We start from the raw sequence: 21,365 nt of genomic DNA on the forward strand, positions 1-21,365 counted from the left end.
AGCTTGAAACATGGTTTAGAGATGACTAATCACTTGTAAGTTGATTAATGACCTTAACTCCGGTTACAAGCTAAACCAAGGCGAGATAAGGGGAGTATGACACGTCCTGGGCTTGAGCGAAACCATTGGTATGGTATCTGTCGGTTACAATTGGAAGATTGAAAGAAAAGACGGGTTTCTTTGAGTCAATTCGTCCAATGCTAGAACTGAGTTTCGACTGTTAAGGTGGGATGCGTTTGCTAAGATTTCACGTGAGAAAATGGTGTAAACGGCATCGGGTAGAGTCCGATTAGTTGAAATGCACATGGAGGTGCACCTAGGTGGCGATTAGTGGTGACTTGGGCATTGGAATGACTTTCCATGGATTGAAATGTCGTGTATCAAGTCTAAGCTTCTATTTCACTCTAAGAATGATGGGAAACAACAATAAAACTATTCATGTCCATATAAAAATGGTGAGAAAGAATTAAGAAGGAAATTAAGCTTGAAACGTGGTTTAGAGATAACTAATCACTTGGAAGTTGATTAATGACCTTAACTCCGGTTACAAGCTGAACCAAGGCGAGATAAGGGGTGTATGGCACGTCCTGGGCTTGAGGGAAACCGTTGGTATGGTATCTGTGGGTTACAATTGGAAGATTGAAAGAAAAGACTGGTTTCTTTGAGTCAATTCGTCCAATGCTAGAACTGAGTTTCGACGGTTAAGGTGGGATGCATTTGCTGATATTTCCCTTGAGAAAATGGTGTAAATGGCATAGTGTAGAGTCTGATTAGTTGCAATGCACATGAAGGTGCACCTAGGTGGCGATTAGTGGTGACTTGGGCATTGGAATGACTTTCCATGGATTGAAATGTCGTGTATCAAGTCTAATCTTCTATTTCACTCTAAGAATGATGGGAAACAACAATAAAACTATTCATGTCCATATAAAAATGGTGAGAAAGAATTAAGAAGGAAATTAAGCTTGAAACGTGGTTTAGAGATAACTAATCACTTGGAAGTTGATTAATGACCTTAACTCCGGTTACAAGCTAAACCAAGGCGAGATAAGGGGAGTATGACACGTCCTGGGCTTGCGCGAAACCATTGGTATGGTATCTGTCGGTTACAATTGGAAGATTGAAAGAAAAGACGGGTTTCTTTGAGTCAATTCGTCCAATGCTAGAACTGAGTTTCGACTGTTAAGGTGGGATGCGTTTGCTGAGATTTCACGTGAGAAAATGGTGTAAACGGCATCGGGTAGAGTCCGATTAGTTGCAATGCACATGGAGGTGCACCTAGGTGGCGATTAGTGGTGACTTGGGCATTGGAATGACTTTCCATGGATTGAAATGTCGTGTATCAAGTCTAATCTTCTATTTCACTCTAAGAATGATGGGAAACAACAATAAAACTATTCATGTCCATATAAAAATGGTGAGAAAGAATTAAGAAGGAAATTAAGCTTGAAACGTGGTTTAGAGATAACTAATCACTTGGAAGTTGATTAATGACCTTAACTCCGGTTACAAGCTGAACCAAGGCGAGATAAGGGGTGTATGGCACGTCCTGGGCTTGAGGGAAACCGTTGGTATGGTATCTGTGGGTTACAATTGGAAGATTGAAAGAAAAGACTGGTTTCTTTGAGTCAATTCGTCCAATGCTAGAACTGAGTTTCGACGGTTAAGGTGGGATGCATTTGCTGATATTTCCCTTGAGAAAATGGTGTAAATGGCATAGTGTAGAGTCTGATTAGTTGCAAGGCACATTGAGGTGCACCTAGGTGGCGATTGGCGGGGGACTTGGGCGTTGGAATGACTTTCCTTGTATTGAAATGTGGTGGATGAAATCTAATCTTCTATTCCGCTCTAAGAATGATAGCAAACAAAACAATAAGAGTAATAAGGTCCATATAAAAATGGTGAGAAAGAATGAAGAAGGAAATTAAGCTTGAAACATGGTTTAGAGATGACTAATCACTTGTAAGTTGATTAATGACCTTAACTCCGGTTACAAGCTAAACCAAGGCGAGATAAGGGGAGTATGACACGTCCTGGGCTTGAGCGAAACCATTGGTATGGTATCTGTCGGTTACAATTGGAAGATTGAAAGAAAAGACGGGTTTCTTTGAGTCAATTCGTCCAATGCTAGAACTGAGTTTCGACTGTTAAGGTGGGATGCGTTTGCTAAGATTTCACGTGAGAAAATGGTGTAAACGGCATCGGGTAGAGTCCGATTAGTTGAAATGCACATGGAGGTGCACCTAGGTGGCGATTAGTGGTGACTTGGGCATTGGAATGACTTTCCATGGATTGAAATGTCGTGTATCAAGTCTAAGCTTCTATTTCACTCTAAGAATGATGGGAAACAACAATAAAACTATTCATGTCCATATAAAAATGGTGAGAAAGAATTAAGAAGGAAATTAAGCTTGAAACGTGGTTTAGAGATAACTAATCACTTGGAAGTTGATTAATGACCTTAACTCCGGTTACAAGCTGAACCAAGGCGAGATAAGGGGTGTATGGCACGTCCTGGGCTTGAGGGAAACCGTTGGTATGGTATCTGTGGGTTACAATTGGAAGATTGAAAGAAAAGACTGGTTTCTTTGAGTCAATTCGTCCAATGCTAGAACTGAGTTTCGACGGTTAAGGTGGGATGCATCTGCTGATATTTCCCTTGAGAAAATGGTGTAAATGGCATAGTGTAGAGTCTGATTAGTTGCAATGCACATGAAGGTGCACCTAGGTGGCGATTAGTGGTGACTTGGGCATTGGAATGACTTTCCATGGATTGAAATGTCGTGTATCAAGTCTAATCTTCTATTTCACTCTAAGAATGATGGGAAACAACAATAAAACTATTCATGTCCATATAAAAATGGTGAGAAAGAATTAAGAAGGAAATTAAGCTTGAAACGTGGTTTAGAGATAACTAATCACTTGGAAGTTGATTAATGACCTTAACTCCGGTTACAAGCTGAACCAAGGCGAGATAAGGGGTGTATGGCACGTCCTGGGCTTGAGGGAAACCGTTGGTATGGTATCTGTGGGTTACAATTGGAAGATTGAAAGAAAAGACTGGTTTCTTTGAGTCAATTCGTCCAATGCTAGAACTGAGTTTCGACGGTTAAGGTGGGATGCATTTGCTGATATTTCCCTTGAGAAAATGGTGTAAATGGCATAGTGTAGAGTCTGATTAGTTGCAATGCACATGAAGGTGCACCTAGGTGGCGATTAGTGGTGACTTGGGCATTGGAATGACTTTCCATGGATTGAAATGTCGTGTATCAAGTCTAATCTTCTATTTCACTCTAAGAATGATGGGAAACAACAATAAAACTATTCATGTCCATATAAAAATGGTGAGAAAGAATTAAGAAGGAAATTAAGCTTGAAACGTGGTTTAGAGATAACTAATCACTTGGAAGTTGATTAATGACCTTAACTCCGGTTACAAGCTGAACCAAGGCGAGATAAGGGGTGTATGGCACGTCCTGGGCTTGAGGGAAACCGTTGGTATGGTATCTGTGGGTTACAATTGGAAGATTGAAAGAAAAGACTGGTTTCTTTGAGTCAATTCGTCCAATGCTAGAACTGAGTTTCGACGGTTAAGGTGGGATGCATTTGCTGATATTTCCCTTGAGAAAATAGTGTAAATGGCATAGTGTAGAGTCTGATTAGTTGCAATGCACATTGAGGTGCACCTAGGTGGTGATTGGCGGGGACTTGGGTGTTGGAATGACTTTCCTTGTATTGAAATGTGGTGGATGAAGTCTAATCTTCTATTCCGCTCTAAGAATGATGGCAAACAAAACAATAAGAGTAATAAGGTCCATATAAAAATGGTGAGAAAGAATGAAGAAGGAAATTAAGCTTGAAACTTGGTTTAGAGATGACTAATCACTTGGAAGTTGATTAATGACCTCAACTCCGGTTACAAGCTCAACCAAGGCAAGATAAGGTGAGTATGGCACGTCTTGGGCTTGAGGGAAACCAATGGTATGGCATTTGTGGGCTAAAATTCCAAGAATGAAAGAAAAGACGGGTTTCCTAGAGCCAATTAGTCCAATGCTAGAATTGAGTTACGACTGTCAAGGTGGGATGTATTTGATTAGATTCCTCTTGAGAAAATGGTGCAAATGGCATAGGCTATAGTCCTATTAGTTGCAATGCACAAAGAGGTGCACCTAGGTGGCGATTGGCTGTGATTTTGGCGTTGGAATGACTTTCCTTGGATTGAAATGTCGTGTATCAAGTCTAACCTTCTATTTTACTCTAAGAATGTTGGGAAACAACAATAAAACTATTCATGTCCATAAAAAAATGGTGAGAAAGAATTATGAAGGAAATTAAGCTTGAAACGTGGTTTAGAGATAACTAATCACTTGGAAGTTGATTAATGACCTTAACTCCGGTTACAAGCTGAACCAAGGCGAGATAAGGGGTGTATGGCACGTCCAGGGCTTGAGGGAAACCGTTGGCATGGTATCTATGGGTTACAATTGGAAGATTGAAAGAAACAGGTTTCTTTGAGTCAATTCGTCCAATGTGAGAACTGAGTTTCGACGGTTAAGGTGGGATGCATTTGCTGATATTTCCCTTGAGAAAATGGTGTAAATGGCATAGTGTAGAGTCTGATTAGTTGCAAGGCACATTGAGGTGCACCTAGGTGGCGATTGGCGGGGGACTTGGGCGTTGGAATGACTTTGCTTGTATTGAAATGTGGTGGATGAAGTCTAATCTTCTATTCCGCTCTAAGAATGATGGCAAACAAAACAATAAGAGTAATAAGGTCCATATAAAAATGGTGAGAAAGAATGAAGAAGGAAATTAAGCTTGAAACATGGTTTAGAGATGACTAATCACTTGGAAGTTGATTAATGACCTCAACTCCGGTTACAAGCTGAACCAAGGCAAGATAAGGTGAGTATGGCACGTCTTGGGCTTGAGGGAAACCAATGGTATGGCATTTGTGGGCTAAAATTCCAAGAATGAAAGAAAAGACGGGTTTCATAGAGCCAATTAGTCCAATGCTAGAATTGAGTTACGACTGTCAAGGTGGGATGTATTTGATTAGATTCCTCGTGAGAAAATGGTGCAAATGGCATAGGCTATAGTCCGATGAGTTGCAACGCACAAAGAGGTGCACCTAGGTGGCGATTGGCTGTGACTTTGGCGTTGGAATGACTTTCCTTGTATTGAAATGTGGTGGATCGAGTCTAATCTTCTAATTCACTCGAAGAATGATGGTAAACAAAACAATAAGAGTAATAAGGCCCATGTGAAAAAAGAGAGAAGGAATTAAAAAGGAAATTAAGTTCAGAAGATGGTTTAAAGATGTGGGCTACATTTGGAAGAATGAACGAAAGGATGGGTTTCTTCGTTTCAATTCGTCCTGTGCTAGAACTGAGTTACGACGGTTATGGTGTGACGTATTTGATGATATTTCCCGTGAGAAAATGGTGTAAACAGCATAGGCTAGAGTTCGATTAGTTGCAACGCACATAGAGGTGCACCTAGGTGGCGATCGACGGTGACTTTGGCATTGGAGTGACTTTCCTTGTATTGAAATGTGGTGGATGAAGTCTAATCTTCTATTCTGCTCTAAGAATGATGGGAAAAAACAATAAAAGTATTAACGTCCATATAAAAAAGGTGGGAAGGAATTAAGAAGGAAATTAAGCTTGAAACATGGTTTAGAGATGACTAATCACTTGTAAGTTGATTAATGACCTTAACTCCGGTTACAAGCTTAACCAAGGCGAGATAAGGGGAGTATGGCACGTCCTGGGCTTCAGGGAAACCATTGGAATGGTATCTGTGGGATACAATTGGAAGATTGAAAGAAAAGACGAGTTTCTTTGAGTCAATTCGTCCAATGCTAGAACTGAGTTTCGACGGTTAAGGTGGGATGCATTTGCAGATATTTCCCTTGAGAAAATGGTGTAAATGGCATAGTGTGGAGTCTGATTAGTTGCAATGCACATGGAGGTGCACCTAGGTGGCGATTGGCGGGGACTTGGGCGTTGGAATGACTTTCCTTGTATTGAAATGTGGTGGATGAAGTCTAATCTTCTATTCCGCTCTAAGAATGATGGCAAACAAAACAATAAGAGTAATAAGGTCCATATAAAAATGGTGAGAAAGAATGAAGAAGGAAATTAAGCTTGAAACATGGTTTAGAGATGACTAATCACTTGGAAGTTGATTAATGACCTCAGCTCCGGTTACAAGCTGAACCAAGGCAAGATAAGGTGAGTATGGCACGTCTTGGGCTTGAGGGAAACCAATGGTATGGCATTTGTGGGCTAAAATTCCAAGAATGAAAGAAAAGACGGGTTTCATAGAGCCAATTAGTCCAATGCTAGAATTGAGTTACGACTGTCAAGGTGGGATGTATTTGATTAGATTCCTCGTGAGAAAATGGTGCAAATGGCATAGGCTATAGTCCGATTAGTTGCAACGCACAAAGAGGTGCACCTAGGTGGCGATTGGCTGTGACTTTGGCGTTGGAATGACTTTCCTTGTATTGAAATGTGGTGGATCGAGTCTAATCTTCTAATTCACTCGAAGAATGATGGTAAACAAAACAATAAGAGTAATAAGGCCCATGTGAAAAAAGAGAGAAGGAATTAAAAAGGAAATTAAGTTCAGAAGATGGTTTAAAGATGTGGGCTACATTTGGAAGAATGAACGAAAGGATGGGTTTCTTCGTTTCAATTCGTCCTGTGCTAGAACTGAGTTACGACGGTTATGGTGTGACGTATTTGATGATATTTCCCGTGAGAAAATGGTGTAAACAGCATAGGCTAGAGTTCGATTAGTTGCAACGCACATAGAGGTGCACCTAGGTGGCGATCGACGGTGACTTTGGCATTGGAGTGACTTTCCTTGTATTGAAATGTGGTGGATGAAGTCTAATCTTCTATTCTGCTCTAAGAATGATGGGAAAAAACAATAAAAGTATTAACGTCCATATAAAAAAGGTGGGAAGGAATTAAGAAGGAAATTAAGCTTGAAACATGGTTTAGAGATGACTAATCACTTGTAAGTTGATTAATGACCTTAACTCCGGTTACAAGCTTAACCAAGGCGAGATAAGGGGAGTATGGCACGTCCTGGGCTTCAGGGAAACCATTGGAATGGTATCTGTGGGATACAATTGGAAGATTGAAAGAAAAGACGAGTTTCTTTGAGTCAATTCGTCCAATGCTAGAACTGAGTTTCGACGGTTAAGGTGGGATGCATTTGCAGATATTTCCCTTGAGAAAATGGTGTAAATGGCATAGTGTGGAGTCTGATTAGTTGCAATGCACATGGAGGTGCACCTAGGTGGCGATTGGCGGGGACTTGGGCGTTGGAATGACTTTCCTTGTATTGAAATGTGGTGGATGAAGTCTAATCTTCTATTCCGCTCTAAGAATGATGGCAAACAAAACAATAAGAGTAATAAGGTCCATATAAAAATGGTGAGAAAGAATGAAGAAGGAAATTAAGCTTGAAACATGGTTTAGAGATGACTAATCACTTGGAAGTTGATTAATGACCTCAGCTCCGGTTACAAGCTGAACCAAGGCAAGATAAGGTGAGTATGGCACGTCTTGGGCTTGAGGGAAACCAATGGTATGGCATTTGTGGGCTAAAATTCCAAGAATGAAAGAAAAGACGGGTTTCATAGAGCCAATTAGTCCAATGCTAGAATTGAGTTACGACTGTCAAGGTGGGATGTATTTGATTAGATTCCTCGTGAGAAAATGGTGCAAATGGCATAGGCTATAGTCCGATTAGTTGCAACGCACAAAGAGGTGCACCTAGGTGGCGATTGGCTGTGACTTTGGCGTTGGAATGACTTTCCTTGTATTGAAATGTGGTGGATCGAGTCTAATCTTCTAATTCACTCGAAGAATGATGGTAAACAAAACAATAAGAGTAATAAGGCCCATGTGAAAAAAGAGAGAAGGAATTAAAAAGGAAATTAAGTTCAGAAGATGGTTTAAAGATGTGGGCTACATTTGGAAGAATGAACGAAAGGATGGGTTTCTTCGTTTCAATTCGTCCTGTGCTAGAACTGAGTTACGACGGTTATGGTGTGACGTATTTGATGATATTTCCCGTGAGAAAATGGTGTAAACAGCATAGGCTAGAGTTCGATTAGTTGCAACGCACATAGAGGTGCACCTAGGTGGCGATCGACGGTGACTTTGGCATTGGAGTGACTTTCCTTGTATTGAAATGTGGTGGATGAAGTCTAATCTTCTATTCTGCTCTAAGAATGATGGGAAAAAACAATAAAAGTATTAACGTCCATATAAAAAAGGTGGGAAGGAATTAAGAAGGAAATTAAGCTTGAAACATGGTTTAGAGATGACTAATCACTTGTAAGTTGATTAATGACCTTAACTCCGGTTACAAGCTTAACCAAGGCGAGATAAGGGGAGTATGGCACGTCCTGGGCTTCAGGGAAACCATTGGAATGGTATCTGTGGGATACAATTGGAAGATTGAAAGAAAAGACGAGTTTCTTTGAGTCAATTCGTCCAATGCTAGAACTGAGTTTCGACGGTTAAGGTGGGATGCATTTGCAGATATTTCCCTTGAGAAAATGGTGTAAATGGCATAGTGTGGAGTCTGATTAGTTGCAATGCACATGGAGGTGCACCTAGGTGGCGATTGGCGGGGACTTGGGCGTTGGAATGACTTTCCTTGTATTGAAATGTGGTGGATGAAGTCTAATCTTCTATTCCGCTCTAAGAATGATGGCAAACAAAACAATAAGAGTAATAAGGTCCATATAAAAATGGTGAGAAAGAATGAAGAAGGAAATTAAGCTTGAAACATGGTTTAGAGATGACTAATCACTTGGAAGTTGATTAATGACCTCAGCTCCGGTTACAAGCTGAACCAAGGCAAGATAAGGTGAGTATGGCACGTCTTGGGCTTGAGGGAAACCAATGGTATGGCATTTGTGGGCTAAAATTCCAAGAATGAAAGAAAAGACGGGTTTCATAGAGCCAATTAGTCCAATGCTAGAATTGAGTTACGACTGTCAAGGTGGGATGTATTTGATTAGATTCCTCGTGAGAAAATGGTGCAAATGGCATAGGCTATAGTCCGATTAGTTGCAACGCACAAAGAGGTGCACCTAGGTGGCGATTGGCTGTGACTTTGGCGTTGGAATGACTTTCCTTGTATTGAAATGTGGTGGATCGAGTCTAATCTTCTAATTCACTCGAAGAATGATGGTAAACAAAACAATAAGAGTAATAAGGCCCATGTGAAAAAAGAGAGAAGGAATTAAAAAGGAAATTAAGTTCAGAAGATGGTTTAAAGATGTGGGCTACATTTGGAAGAATGAACGAAAGGATGGGTTTCTTCGTTTCAATTCGTCCTGTGCTAGAACTGAGTTACGACGGTTATGGTGTGACGTATTTGATGATATTTCCCGTGAGAAAATGGTGTAAACAGCATAGGCTAGAGTTCGATTAGTTGCAACGCACATAGAGGTGCACCTAGGTGGCGATCGACGGTGACTTTGGCATTGGAGTGACTTTCCTTGTATTGAAATGTGGTGGATGAAGTCTAATCTTCTATTCTGCTCTAAGAATGATGGGAAAAAACAATAAAAGTATTAACGTCCATATAAAAAAGGTGGGAAGGAATTAAGAAGGAAATTAAGCTTGAAACATGGTTTAGAGATGACTAATCACTTGTAAGTTGATTAATGACCTTAACTCCGGTTACAAGCTTAATCAAGGCGAGATAAGGGGAGTATGGCACGTCCTGGGCTTCAGGGAAACCATTGGTATGGTATCTGTGGGATACAATTGGAAGATTGAAAGAAAAGACGAGTTTCTTTGAGTCAATTCGTCCAATGCTAGAACTGAGTTTCGACGGTTAAGGTGGGATGCATTTGCAGATATTTCCCTTGAGAAAATGGTGTAAATGGCATAGTGTGGAGTCTGATTAGTTGCAATGCACATGGAGGTGCACCTAGGTGGCGATTGGCGGGGACTTGGGCGTTGGAATGACTTTCCTTGTATTGAAATGTGGTGGATGAAGTCTAATCTTCTATTCCGCTCTAAGAATGATGGCAAACAAAACAATAAGAGTAATAAGGTCCATATAAAAATGGTGAGAAAGAATGAAGAAGGAAATTAAGCTTGAAACATGGTTTAGAGATGACTAATCACTTGGAAGTTGATTAATGACCTCAGCTCCGGTTACAAGCTGAACCAAGGCAAGATAAGGTGAGTATGGCACGTCTTGGGCTTGAGGGAAACCAATGGTATGGCATTTGTGGGCTAAAATTCCAAGAATGAAAGAAAAGACGGGTTTCGTAGAGCCAATTAGTCCAATGCTAGAATTGAGTTACGACTGTCAAGGTGGGATGTATTTGATTAGATTCCTCTTGAGAAAATGGTGCAAATGGCATAGGCTATAGTCCGATTAGTTGCAACGCACAAAGAGGTGCACCTAGGTGGCGATTGGCTGTGACTTTGGCGTTGGAATGACTTTCCTTGTATTGGAATGTGGTGGATCGAGTCTAATCTTCTAATTCACTCGAAGAATGATGGTAAACAAAACAATAAGAGTAATGAGGCCCATGTGAAAAAAGAGAGAAGGAATTAAAAAGGAAATTAAGTTCAGAGGATGGTTTAAAGATGTGGGCTACATTTGGAAGAATGAACGAAAGGATGGGTTTCTTCGTTTCAATTCGTCCTGTGCTAGAACTGAGTTACGACGGTTATGGTGTGACGTATTTGATGATATTTCCCGTGAGAAAATGGTGTAAACAGCATAGGCTAGAGTTCGATTAGTTGCAACGCACATAGAGGTGCACCTAGGTGGCGATCGACGGTGACTTTGGCATTGGAGTGACTTTCCTTGTATTGAAATGTGGTGGATGAAGTCTAATCTTCTATTCTGCTCTAAGAATGATGGGAAAAAACAATAAAAGTATTAACGTCCATATAAAAAAGGTGGGAAGGAATTAAGAAGGAAATTAAGCTTGAAACATGGTTTAGAGATGACTAATCACTTGTAAGTTGATTAATGGCCTTAACTCCGGTTACAAGCTTAACCAAGGCGAGATAAGGGGAGTATGGCACGTCCTGGGCTTCAGGGAAACCATTGGAATGGTATCTGTGGGATACAATTGGAAGATTGAAAGAAAAGACGAGTTTCTTTGAGTCAATTCGTCCAATGCTAGAACTGAGTTTCGACGGTTAAGGTGGGATGCATTTGCAGATATTTCCCTTGAGAAAATGGTGTAAATGGCATAGTGTGGAGTCTGATTAGTTGCAATGCACATGGAGGTGCACCTAGGTGGCGATTGGCGGGGACTTGGGCGTTGGAATGACTTTCCTTGTATTGAAATGTGGTGGATGAAGTCTAATCTTCTATTCCGCTCTAAGAATGATGGCAAACAAAACAATAAGAGTAATAAGGTCCATATAAAAATGGTGAGAAAGAATGAAGAAGGAAATTAAGCTTGAAACATGGTTTAGAGATGACTAATCACTTGGAAGTTGATTAATGACCTCAGCTCCGGTTACAAGCTGAACCAAGGCAAGATAAGGTGAGTATGGCACGTCTTGGGCTTGAGGGAAACCAATGGTATGGCATTTGTGGGCTAAAATTCCAAGAATGAAAGAAAAGACGGGTTTCGTAGAGCCAATTAGTCCAATGCTAGAATTGAGTTACGACTGTCAAGGTGGGATGTATTTGATTAGATTCCTCTTGAGAAAATGGTGCAAATGGCATAGGCTATAGTCCGATTAGTTGCAACGCACAAAGAGGTGCACCTAGGTGGCGATTGGCTGTGACTTTGGCGTTGGAATGACTTTCCTTGTATTGGAATGTGGTGGATCGAGTCTAATCTTCTAATTCACTCGAAGAATGATGGTAAACAAAACAATAAGAGTAATGAGGCCCATGTGAAAAAAGAGAGAAGGAATTAAAAAGGAAATTAAGTTCAGAGGATGGTTTAAAGATGTGGGCTACATTTGGAAGAATGAACGAAAGGATGGGTTTCTTCGTTTCAATTCGTCCTGTGCTAGAACTGAGTTACGACGGTTATGGTGTGACGTATTTGATGATATTTCCCGTGAGAAAATGGTGTAAACAGCATAGGCTAGAGTTCGATTAGTTGCAACGCACATAGAGGTGCACCTAGGTGGCGATCGACGGTGACTTTGGCATTGGAGTGACTTTCCTTGTATTGAAATGTGGTGGATGAAGTCTAATCTTCTATTCTGCTCTAAGAATGATGGGAAAAAACAATAAAAGTATTAACGTCCATATAAAAAAGGTGGGAAGGAATTAAGAAGGAAATTAAGCTTGAAACATGGTTTAGAGATGACTAATCACTTGTAAGTTGATTAATGACCTTAACTCCGGTTACAAGCTTAACCAAGGCGAGATAAGGGGAGTATGGCACGTCCTGGGCTTCAGGGAAACCATTGGAATGGTATCTGTGGGATACAATTGGAAGATTGAAAGAAAAGACGAGTTTCTTTGAGTCAATTCGTCCAATGCTAGAACTGAGTTTCGACGGTTAAGGTGGGATGCATTTGCAGATATTTCCCTTGAGAAAATGGTGTAAATGGCATAGTGTGGAGTCTGATTAGTTGCAATGCACATGGAGGTGCACCTAGGTGGCGATTGGCGGGGACTTGGGCGTTGGAATGACTTTCCTTGTATTGAAATGTGGTGGATGAAGTCTAATCTTCTATTCCGCTCTAAGAATGATGGCAAACAAAACAATAAGAGTAATAAGGTCCATATAAAAATGGTGAGAAAGAATGAAGAAGGAAATTAAGCTTGAAACATGGTTTAGAGATGACTAATCACTTGGAAGTTGATTAATGACCTCAGCTCCGGTTACAAGCTGAACCAAGGCAAGATAAGGTGAGTATGGCACGTCTTGGGCTTGAGGGAAACCAATGGTATGGCATTTGTGGGCTAAAATTCCAAGAATGAAAGAAAAGACGGGTTTCATAGAGCCAATTAGTCCAATGCTAGAATTGAGTTACGACTGTCAAGGTGGGATGTATTTGATTAGATTCCTCGTGAGAAAATGGTGCAAATGGCATAGGCTATAGTCCGATTAGTTGCAACGCACAAAGAGGTGCACCTAGGTGGCGATTGGCTGTGACTTTGGCGTTGGAATGACTTTCCTTGTATTGAAATGTGGTGGATCGAGTCTAATCTTCTAATTCACTCGAAGAATGATGGTAAACAAAACAATAAGAGTAATAAGGCCCATGTGAAAAAAGAGAGAAGGAATTAAAAAGGAAATTAAGTTCAGAAGATGGTTTAAAGATGTGGGCTACATTTGGAAGAATGAACGAAAGGATGGGTTTCTTCGTTTCAATTCGTCCTGTGCTAGAACTGAGTTACGACGGTTATGGTGTGACGTATTTGATGATATTTCCCGTGAGAAAATGGTGTAAACAGCATAGGCTAGAGTTTGATTAGTTGCAACGCACATAGAGGTGCACCTAGGTGGCGATCGACGGTGACTTTGGCATTGGAGTGACTTTCCTTGTATTGAAATGTGGTGGATGAAGTCTAATCTTCTATTCTGCTCTAAGAATGATGGGAAAAAACAATAAAAGTATTAACGTCCATATAAAAAAGGTGGGAAGGAATTAAGAAGGAAATTAAGCTTGAAACATGGTTTAGAGATGACTAATCACTTGTAAGTTGATTAATGACCTTAACTCCGGTTACAAGCTTAACCAAGGCGAGATAAGGGGAGTATGGCACGTCCTGGGCTTCAGGGAAACCATTGGAATGGTATCTGTGGGATACAATTGGAAGATTGAAAGAAAAGACGAGTTTCTTTGAGTCAATTCGTCCAATGCTAGAACTGAGTTTCGACGGTTAAGGTGGGATGCATTTGCAGATATTTCCCTTGAGAAAATGGTGTAAATGGCATAGTGTGGAGTCTGATTAGTTGCAATGCACATGGAGGTGCACCTAGGTGGCGATTGGCGGGGACTTGGGCGTTGGAATGACTTTCCTTGTATTGAAATGTGGTGGATGAAGTCTAATCTTCTATTCCGCTCTAAGAATGATGGCAAACAAAACAATAAGAGTAATAAGGTCCATATAAAAATGGTGAGAAAGAATGAAGAAGGAAATTAAGCTTGAAACATGGTTTAGAGATGACTAATCACTTGGAAGTTGATTAATGACCTCAGCTCCGGTTACAAGCTGAACCAAGGCAAGATAAGGTGAGTATGGCACGTCTTGGGCTTGAGGGAAACCAATGGTATGGCATTTGTGGGCTAAAATTCCAAGAATGAAAGAAAAGACGGGTTTCGTAGAGCCAATTAGTCCAATGCTAGAATTGAGTTACGACTGTCAAGGTGGGATGTATTTGATTAGATTCCTCGTGAGAAAATGGTGCAAATGGCATAGGCTATAGTCCGATTAGTTGCAACGCACAAAGAGGTGCACCTAGGTGGCGATTGGCTGTGACTTTGGCGTTGGAATGACTTTCCTTGTATTGAAATGTGGTGGATCGAGTCTAATCTTCTAATTCACTCGAAGAATGATGGTAAACAAAACAATAAGAGTAATAAGGCCCATGTGAAAAAAGAGAGAAGGAATTAAAAAGGAAATTAAGTTCAGAAGATGGTTTAAAGATGTGGGCTACATTTGGAAGAATGAACGAAAGGATGGGTTTCTTCGTTTCAATTCGTCCTGTGCTAGAACTGAGTTACGACGGTTATGGTGTGACGTATTTGATGATATTTCCCGTGAGAAAATGGTGTAAACAGCATAGGCTAGAGTTCGATTAGTTGCAACGCACATAGAGGTGCACCTAGGTGGCGATCGACGGTGACTTTGGCATTGGAGTGACTTTCCTTGTATTGAAATGTGGTGGATGAAGTCTAATCTTCTATTCTGCTCTAAGAATGATGGGAAAAAACAATAAAAGTATTAACGTCCATATAAAAAAGGTGGGAAGGAATTAAGAAGGAAATTAAGCTTGAAACATGGTTTAGAGATGACTAATCACTTGTAAGTTGATTAATGACCTTAACTCCGGTTACAAGCTTAATCAAGGCGAGATAAGGGGAGTATGGCACGTCCTGGGCTTCAGGGAAACCATTGGTATGGTATCTGTGGGATACAATTGGAAGATTGAAAGAAAAGACGAGTTTCTTTGAGTCAATTCGTCCAATGCTAGAACTGAGTTTCGACGGTTAAGGTGGGATGCATTTGCAGATATTTCCCTTGAGAAAATGGTGTAAATGGCATAGTGTGGAGTCTGATTAGTTGCAATGCACATGGAGGTGCACCTAGGTGGCGATTGGCGGGGACTTGGGCGTTGGAATGACTTTCCTTGTATTGAAATGTGGTGGATGAAGTCTAATCTTCTATTCCGCTCTAAGAATGATGGCAAACAAAACAATAAGAGTAATAAGGTCCATATAAAAATGGTGAGAAAGAATGAAGAAGGAAATTAAGCTTGAAACATGGTTTAGAGATGACTAATCACTTGGAAGTTGATTAATGACCTCAGCTCCGGTTACAAGCTGAACCAAGGCAAGATAAGGTGAGTATGGCACGTCTTGGGCTTGAGGGAAACCAATGGTATGGCATTTGTGGGCTAAAATTCCAAGAATGAAAGAAAAGACGGGTTTCGTAGAGCCAATTAGTCCAATGCTAGAATTGAGTTACGACTGTCAAGGTGGGATGTATTTGATTAGATTCCTCTTGAGAAAATGGTGCAAATGGCATAGGCTATAGTCCGATTAGTTGCAACGCACAAAGAGGTGCACCTAGGTGGCGATTGGCTGTGACTTTGGCGTTGGAATGACTTTCCTTGTATTGGAATGTGGTGGATCGAGTCTAATCTTCTAATTCACTCGAAGAATGATGGTAAACAAAACAATAAGAGTAATGAGGCCCATGTGAAAAAAGAGAGAAGGAATTAAAAAGGAAATTAAGTTCAGAGGATGGTTTAAAGATGTGGGCTACATTTGGAAGAATGAACGAAAGGATGGGTTTCTTCGTTTCAATTCGTCCTGTGCTAGAACTGAGTTACGACGGTTATGGTGTGACGTATTTGATGATATTTCCCGTGAGAAAATGGTGTAAACAGCATAGGCTAGAGTTCGATTAGTTGCAACGCACATAGAGGTGCACCTAGGTGGCGATCGACGGTGACTTTGGCATTGGAGTGACTTTCCTTGTATTGAAATGTGGTGGATGAAGTCTAATCTTCTATTCTGCTCTAAGAATGATGGGAAAAAACAATAAAAGTATTAACGTCCATATAAAAAAGGTGGGAAGGAATTAAGAAGGAAATTAAGCTTCAAACATGGTTTAGAGATGACTAATCACTTGTAAGTTGATTAATGACCTTAACTCCGGTTACAAGCTTAACCAAGGCGAGATAAGGGGAGTATGGCACGTCCTGGGCTTCAGGGAAACCATTGGAATGGTATCTGTGGGATACAATTGGAAGATTGAAAGAAAAGACGAGTTTCTTTGACTCAATTCGTCCAATGCTAGAACTGAGTTTCGACGGTTAAGGTGGGATGCATTTGCAGATATTTCCCTTGAGAAAATGGTGTAAATGGCATAGTGTGGAGTCTGATTAGTTGCAATGCACATGGAGGTGCACCTAGGTGGCGATTGGCGGGGACTTGGGCGTTGGAATGACTTTCCTTGTATTGAAATGTGGTGGATGAAGTCTAATCTTCTATTCCGCTCTAAGAATGATGGCAAACAAAACAATAAGAGTAATAAGGTCCATATAAAAATGGTGAGAAAGAATGAAGAAGGAAATTAAGCTTGAAACATGGTTTAGAGATGACTAATCACTTGGAAGTTGATTAATGACCTCAGCTCCGGTTACAAGCTGAACCAAGGCAAGATAAGGTGAGTATGGCACGTCTTGGGCTTGAGGGAAACCAATGGTATGGCATTTGTGGGCTAAAATTCCAAGAATGAAAGAAAAGACGGGTTTCGTAGAGCCAATTAGTCCAATGCTAGAATTGAGTTACGACTGTCAAGGTGGGATGTATTTGATTAGATTCCTCTTGAGAAAATGGTGCAAATGGCATAGGCTATAGTCCGATTAGTTGCAACGCACAAAGAGGTGCACCTAGGTGGCGATTGGCTGTGACTTTGGCGTTGGAATGACTTTCCTTGTATTGGAATGTGGTGGATCGAGTCTAATCTTCTAATTCACTCGAAGAATGATGGTAAACAAAACAATAAGAGTAATGAGGCCCATGTGAAAAAAGAGAGAAGGAATTAAAAAGGAAATTAAGTTCAGAGGATGGTTTAAAGATGTGGGCTACATTTGGAAGAATGAACGAAAGGATGGGTTTCTTCGTTTCAATTCGTCCTGTGCTAGAACTGAGTTACGACGGTTATGGTGTGACGTATTTGATGATATTTCCCGTGAGAAAATGGTGTAAACAGCATAGGCTAGAGTTCGATTAGTTGCAACGCACATAGAGGTGCACCTAGGTGGCGATCGACGGTGACTTTGGCATTGGAGTGACTTTCCTTGTATTGAAATGTGGTGGATGAAGTCTAATCTTCTATTCTGCTCTAAGAATGATGGGAAAAAACAATAAAAGTATTAACGTCCATATAAAAAAGGTGGGAAGGAATTAAGAAGGAAATTAAGCTTGAAACATGGTTTAGAGATGACTAATCACTTGTAAGTTGATTAATGACCTTAACTCCGGTTACAAGCTTAATCAAGGCGAGATAAGGGGAGTATGGCACGTCCTGGGCTTCAGGGAAACCATTGGTATGGTATCTGTGGGATACAATTGGAAGATTGAAAGAAAAGACGAGTTTCTTTGAGTCAATTCGTCCAATGCTAGAACTGAGTTTCGACGGTTAAGTTGGGATGCATTTGCAGATATTTCCCTTGAGAAAATGGTGTAAATGGCATAGTGTGGAGTCTGATTAGTTGCAATGCACATGGAGTTGCACCTAGGTGGCGATTGGCGGGGACTTGGGCGTTGGAATGACTTTCCTTGTATTGAAATGTGGTGGATGAAGTCTAATCTTCTATTCCGCTCTAAGAATGATGGCAAACAAAACAATAAGAGTAATAAGGTCCATATAAAAATGGTGAGAAAGAATGAAGAAGGAAATTAAGCTTGAAACATGGTTTAGAGATGACTAATCACTTGGAAGTTGATTAATGACCTCAGCTCCGGTTACAAGCTGAACCAAGGCAAGATAAGGTGAGTATGGCACGTCTTGGGCTTGAGGGAAACCAATGGTATGGCATTTGTGGGCTAAAATTCCAAGAATGAAAGAAAAGACGGGTTTCGTAGAGCCAATTAGTCCAATGCTAGAATTGAGTTACGACTGTCAAGGTGGGATGTATTTGATTAGATTCCTCTTGAGAAAATGTTGCAAATGGCATAGGCTATAGTCCGATTAGTTGCAATGCACAAAGAGGTGCACCTAGGTGGCGATTGGCTGTGACTTTGGCGTTGGAATGACTTTCCTTGTATTGGAATGTGGTGGATCGAGTCTAATCTTCTAATTCACTCGAAGAATGATGGTAAACAAAACAATAAGAGTAATGAGGCCCATGTGAAAAAAGAGAGAAAGAATTAAAAAGGAAATTAAGTTCAGAGGATGGTTTAAAGTTGTGGGCTACATTTGGAAGAATGAACGAAAAGATGGGTTTCTTCGTTTCAATTCGTCCTGTGCTAGAACTGAGTTACGACGGTTATGGTGTGACGTATTTGATGATATTTCCCATGAGAAAATGGTGTAAACAGCATAGGCTAGAGTTCGATTAGTTGCAACGCACATAGAGGTGCACCTAGGTGGCGATCGACGGTGACTTTGGCATTGGAGTGACTTTCCTTGTATTGAAATGTGGTGGATGAAGTCTAATCTTCTATTCTGCTCTAAGAATGATGGGAAAAAACAATAAAAGTATTAACGTCCATATAAAAAAGGTGGGAAGGAATTAAGAAGGAAATTAAGCTTGAAACATGGTTTAGAGATGACTAATCACTTGTAAGTTGATTAATGACCTTAACTCCGGTTACAAGCTTAATGAAGGAAGATAGAAAGAGAACATGTGATGAATTGAAGATGGATTTCGGCTGAAATGAAATTGATTGGAGGAAGGGCGGCAGCCATCTAAAGATATATATATATATATATATATGTGAGAGTGGCTGGACGGCAGAATTGAAAAAATGAAGGAAGAGAGTGCATGCACTGCCGTGTTTGATTTGGCTGGATTGAGAAGGTGTCGGTCAGTTCAATGAACTTTTATTGTTGCTAGAGTATTGATGGGGGAGGGAAGACGTGTGAGTGAAAGAAAGGAGAGTTGCTGGAAAGTAAAGAGAGGGGTCGGTGGGTGTTTGTATTTTGCTGAAATATGAAGTCGGTGAGAGAGAATTAAGAGAAGTGAGATGTGTTGTGCTGTAATTGTTTGAGGGGTAGACGTGAAGGAATTTAATTGGCTGAGGTTAAGTTTGATTGAGAGTAAACAAAGGTGTCCAGCTGCTTTTAAAGAGAGGGTACTGTGTGAGTCGGTTCATGAGGTGAGATCATAATCGGTTGGTGTGTGAGTAGAGAAGGAGTTGCTGTAGAGTCGGTGCTGCTTTTGAAGAGTCAATCAGTGCATGAATTTTCTGGAGCTGCATGGGATACGTTGGAGAGAGGGTGAGACGTGTAGAGAGAGTGCAAGTTTAGAGAGATAGTCGGTTTGTGCATGGTTAAAGAGAGGGAGTCGGTGGGAAATAGAGAGAGACGTGTGAATGAATTGAGTTGTGCTGAAATTAAAAAAAAAAACAGATTGAAGAGAAGAGATAGGAGAAGTCGGCTGGTTAATTTGATTGGAGGAAGGGCAGCACCAACTTGAGGCAAAGAAGAACCGTGTATGAATTTTCAACAAGTTAGGCATGAAGTTAGGCATGAAGAACCGTGTTGGACTTGGTTGCTTGGTTTAAATTGAGGAAAAGATTGAATGCAAGATGCGGCAATAAAAGATTGAATGCAATTGAGGTGTGAATGCAAGATTGAAGTGTGAAACCAATTGAATGTGAGATGCAACTAGCCAAGATGTTCGACTATAAAAGGATGCAATCCGAACTCAACAAGGACACAACTCAAACTTATACAACTACAACTTACAACACACAACTACAATTTTCTGCTTTTGTTATTTCTTTGTTATGTACTTGAAAGAATTAGCTCCTTATTGTTTTCGAAAATTTTGTTTCTCCTTTTAGTTTCAATACTTTGTTGTTTTAGCATTTTTATTAAGTGTATTAAGAATTGTTCTAGAATTTTATTTCATTAAGAGTAATACCTTAATCAAGTATGCTATTTTGTTTCATGCAACAAAAAGAAATTGTTTTAGAAGTTCTTATTAATTGTGTTACCTTAATTTATTGCAAGAAAGGTTTGGTTGTAAGCTTTTGTTTTTATTTTTGTTTTTAATTTTTCTGAAACATCATATGTGAGAAGTTGTTTCCTTTTTGTTTTGAATTTCAATTGAATAGTGAAAGGAAGTTTTCGTTTAGACTTTTCGTTCCCTATTTTATTTAACTTCAGTTTAAAATTTATGGAATACTTTTGAGATTTGTTTAGCTTAGAAGTTAGGGTAATTTATTTTCTGTTTACTTATTTCGTGTTATTTATTTTTCGCACATATTTAAGTTTTCATTTAGTAGTGATTACAATTGTTGTGTTATTTTGAGAATTTGTGATTTAATTACAAAGATGAATTCTAGAATCTTGGTTTTGGGCATTTTCAATTTTCAGTTCATGTTTTGTCAATTACTTTCTAATTTAGTTTAATTCTTAATTTAGTTTTATTAATTTCTGAGTTTAATTTATTAGTCCTTTACATTTCAATCCGACAATCAAAATCAAAAGACATGAATCTAGTCCATGACTAGTACCCTTTTCCATCCATTGCATATACCATCATTTTATTTTCTCTTTGAGAAATTTTTCACATTTTTTCAACGAGTTTAATTTTAAGCAAATTTTCCTGAATAGACGATCTAGGAATTTATTCCTAATTATTACACGACATCCTCCTGCACTTGGGATAGCATTAGTGCTACTCATTTTTTGAGTGAGTCATGGTGCTGCACAGAGATGTGATAACAGAGTAGACCGAGACACACACATGCACACAGGGGGAAGCAGCGTGGGAGAATGAGAGAAAAGAAGAAAGCTTACCGTAGTGGTTGGTCGGACGTTGGAGACGAAGGTGGTGCCTAGAGCATCGGCGATGAGAGAGCGAGAGAGCGAGAGAGACAAAGACAGCGACAGAGACAGAGATAGAGACAGAGGGAATGAAATGTGGGAGAACAAAAGACGCACAGCGTGGGCACAAGAGAGGGGATTTT

Source organism: Carya illinoinensis, chromosome 1 (genome assembly GCF_018687715.1).
Source record: "Carya illinoinensis cultivar Pawnee chromosome 1, C.illinoinensisPawnee_v1, whole genome shotgun sequence".
Classification (NCBI taxonomy): domain Eukaryota; kingdom Viridiplantae; phylum Streptophyta; class Magnoliopsida; order Fagales; family Juglandaceae; genus Carya; species Carya illinoinensis.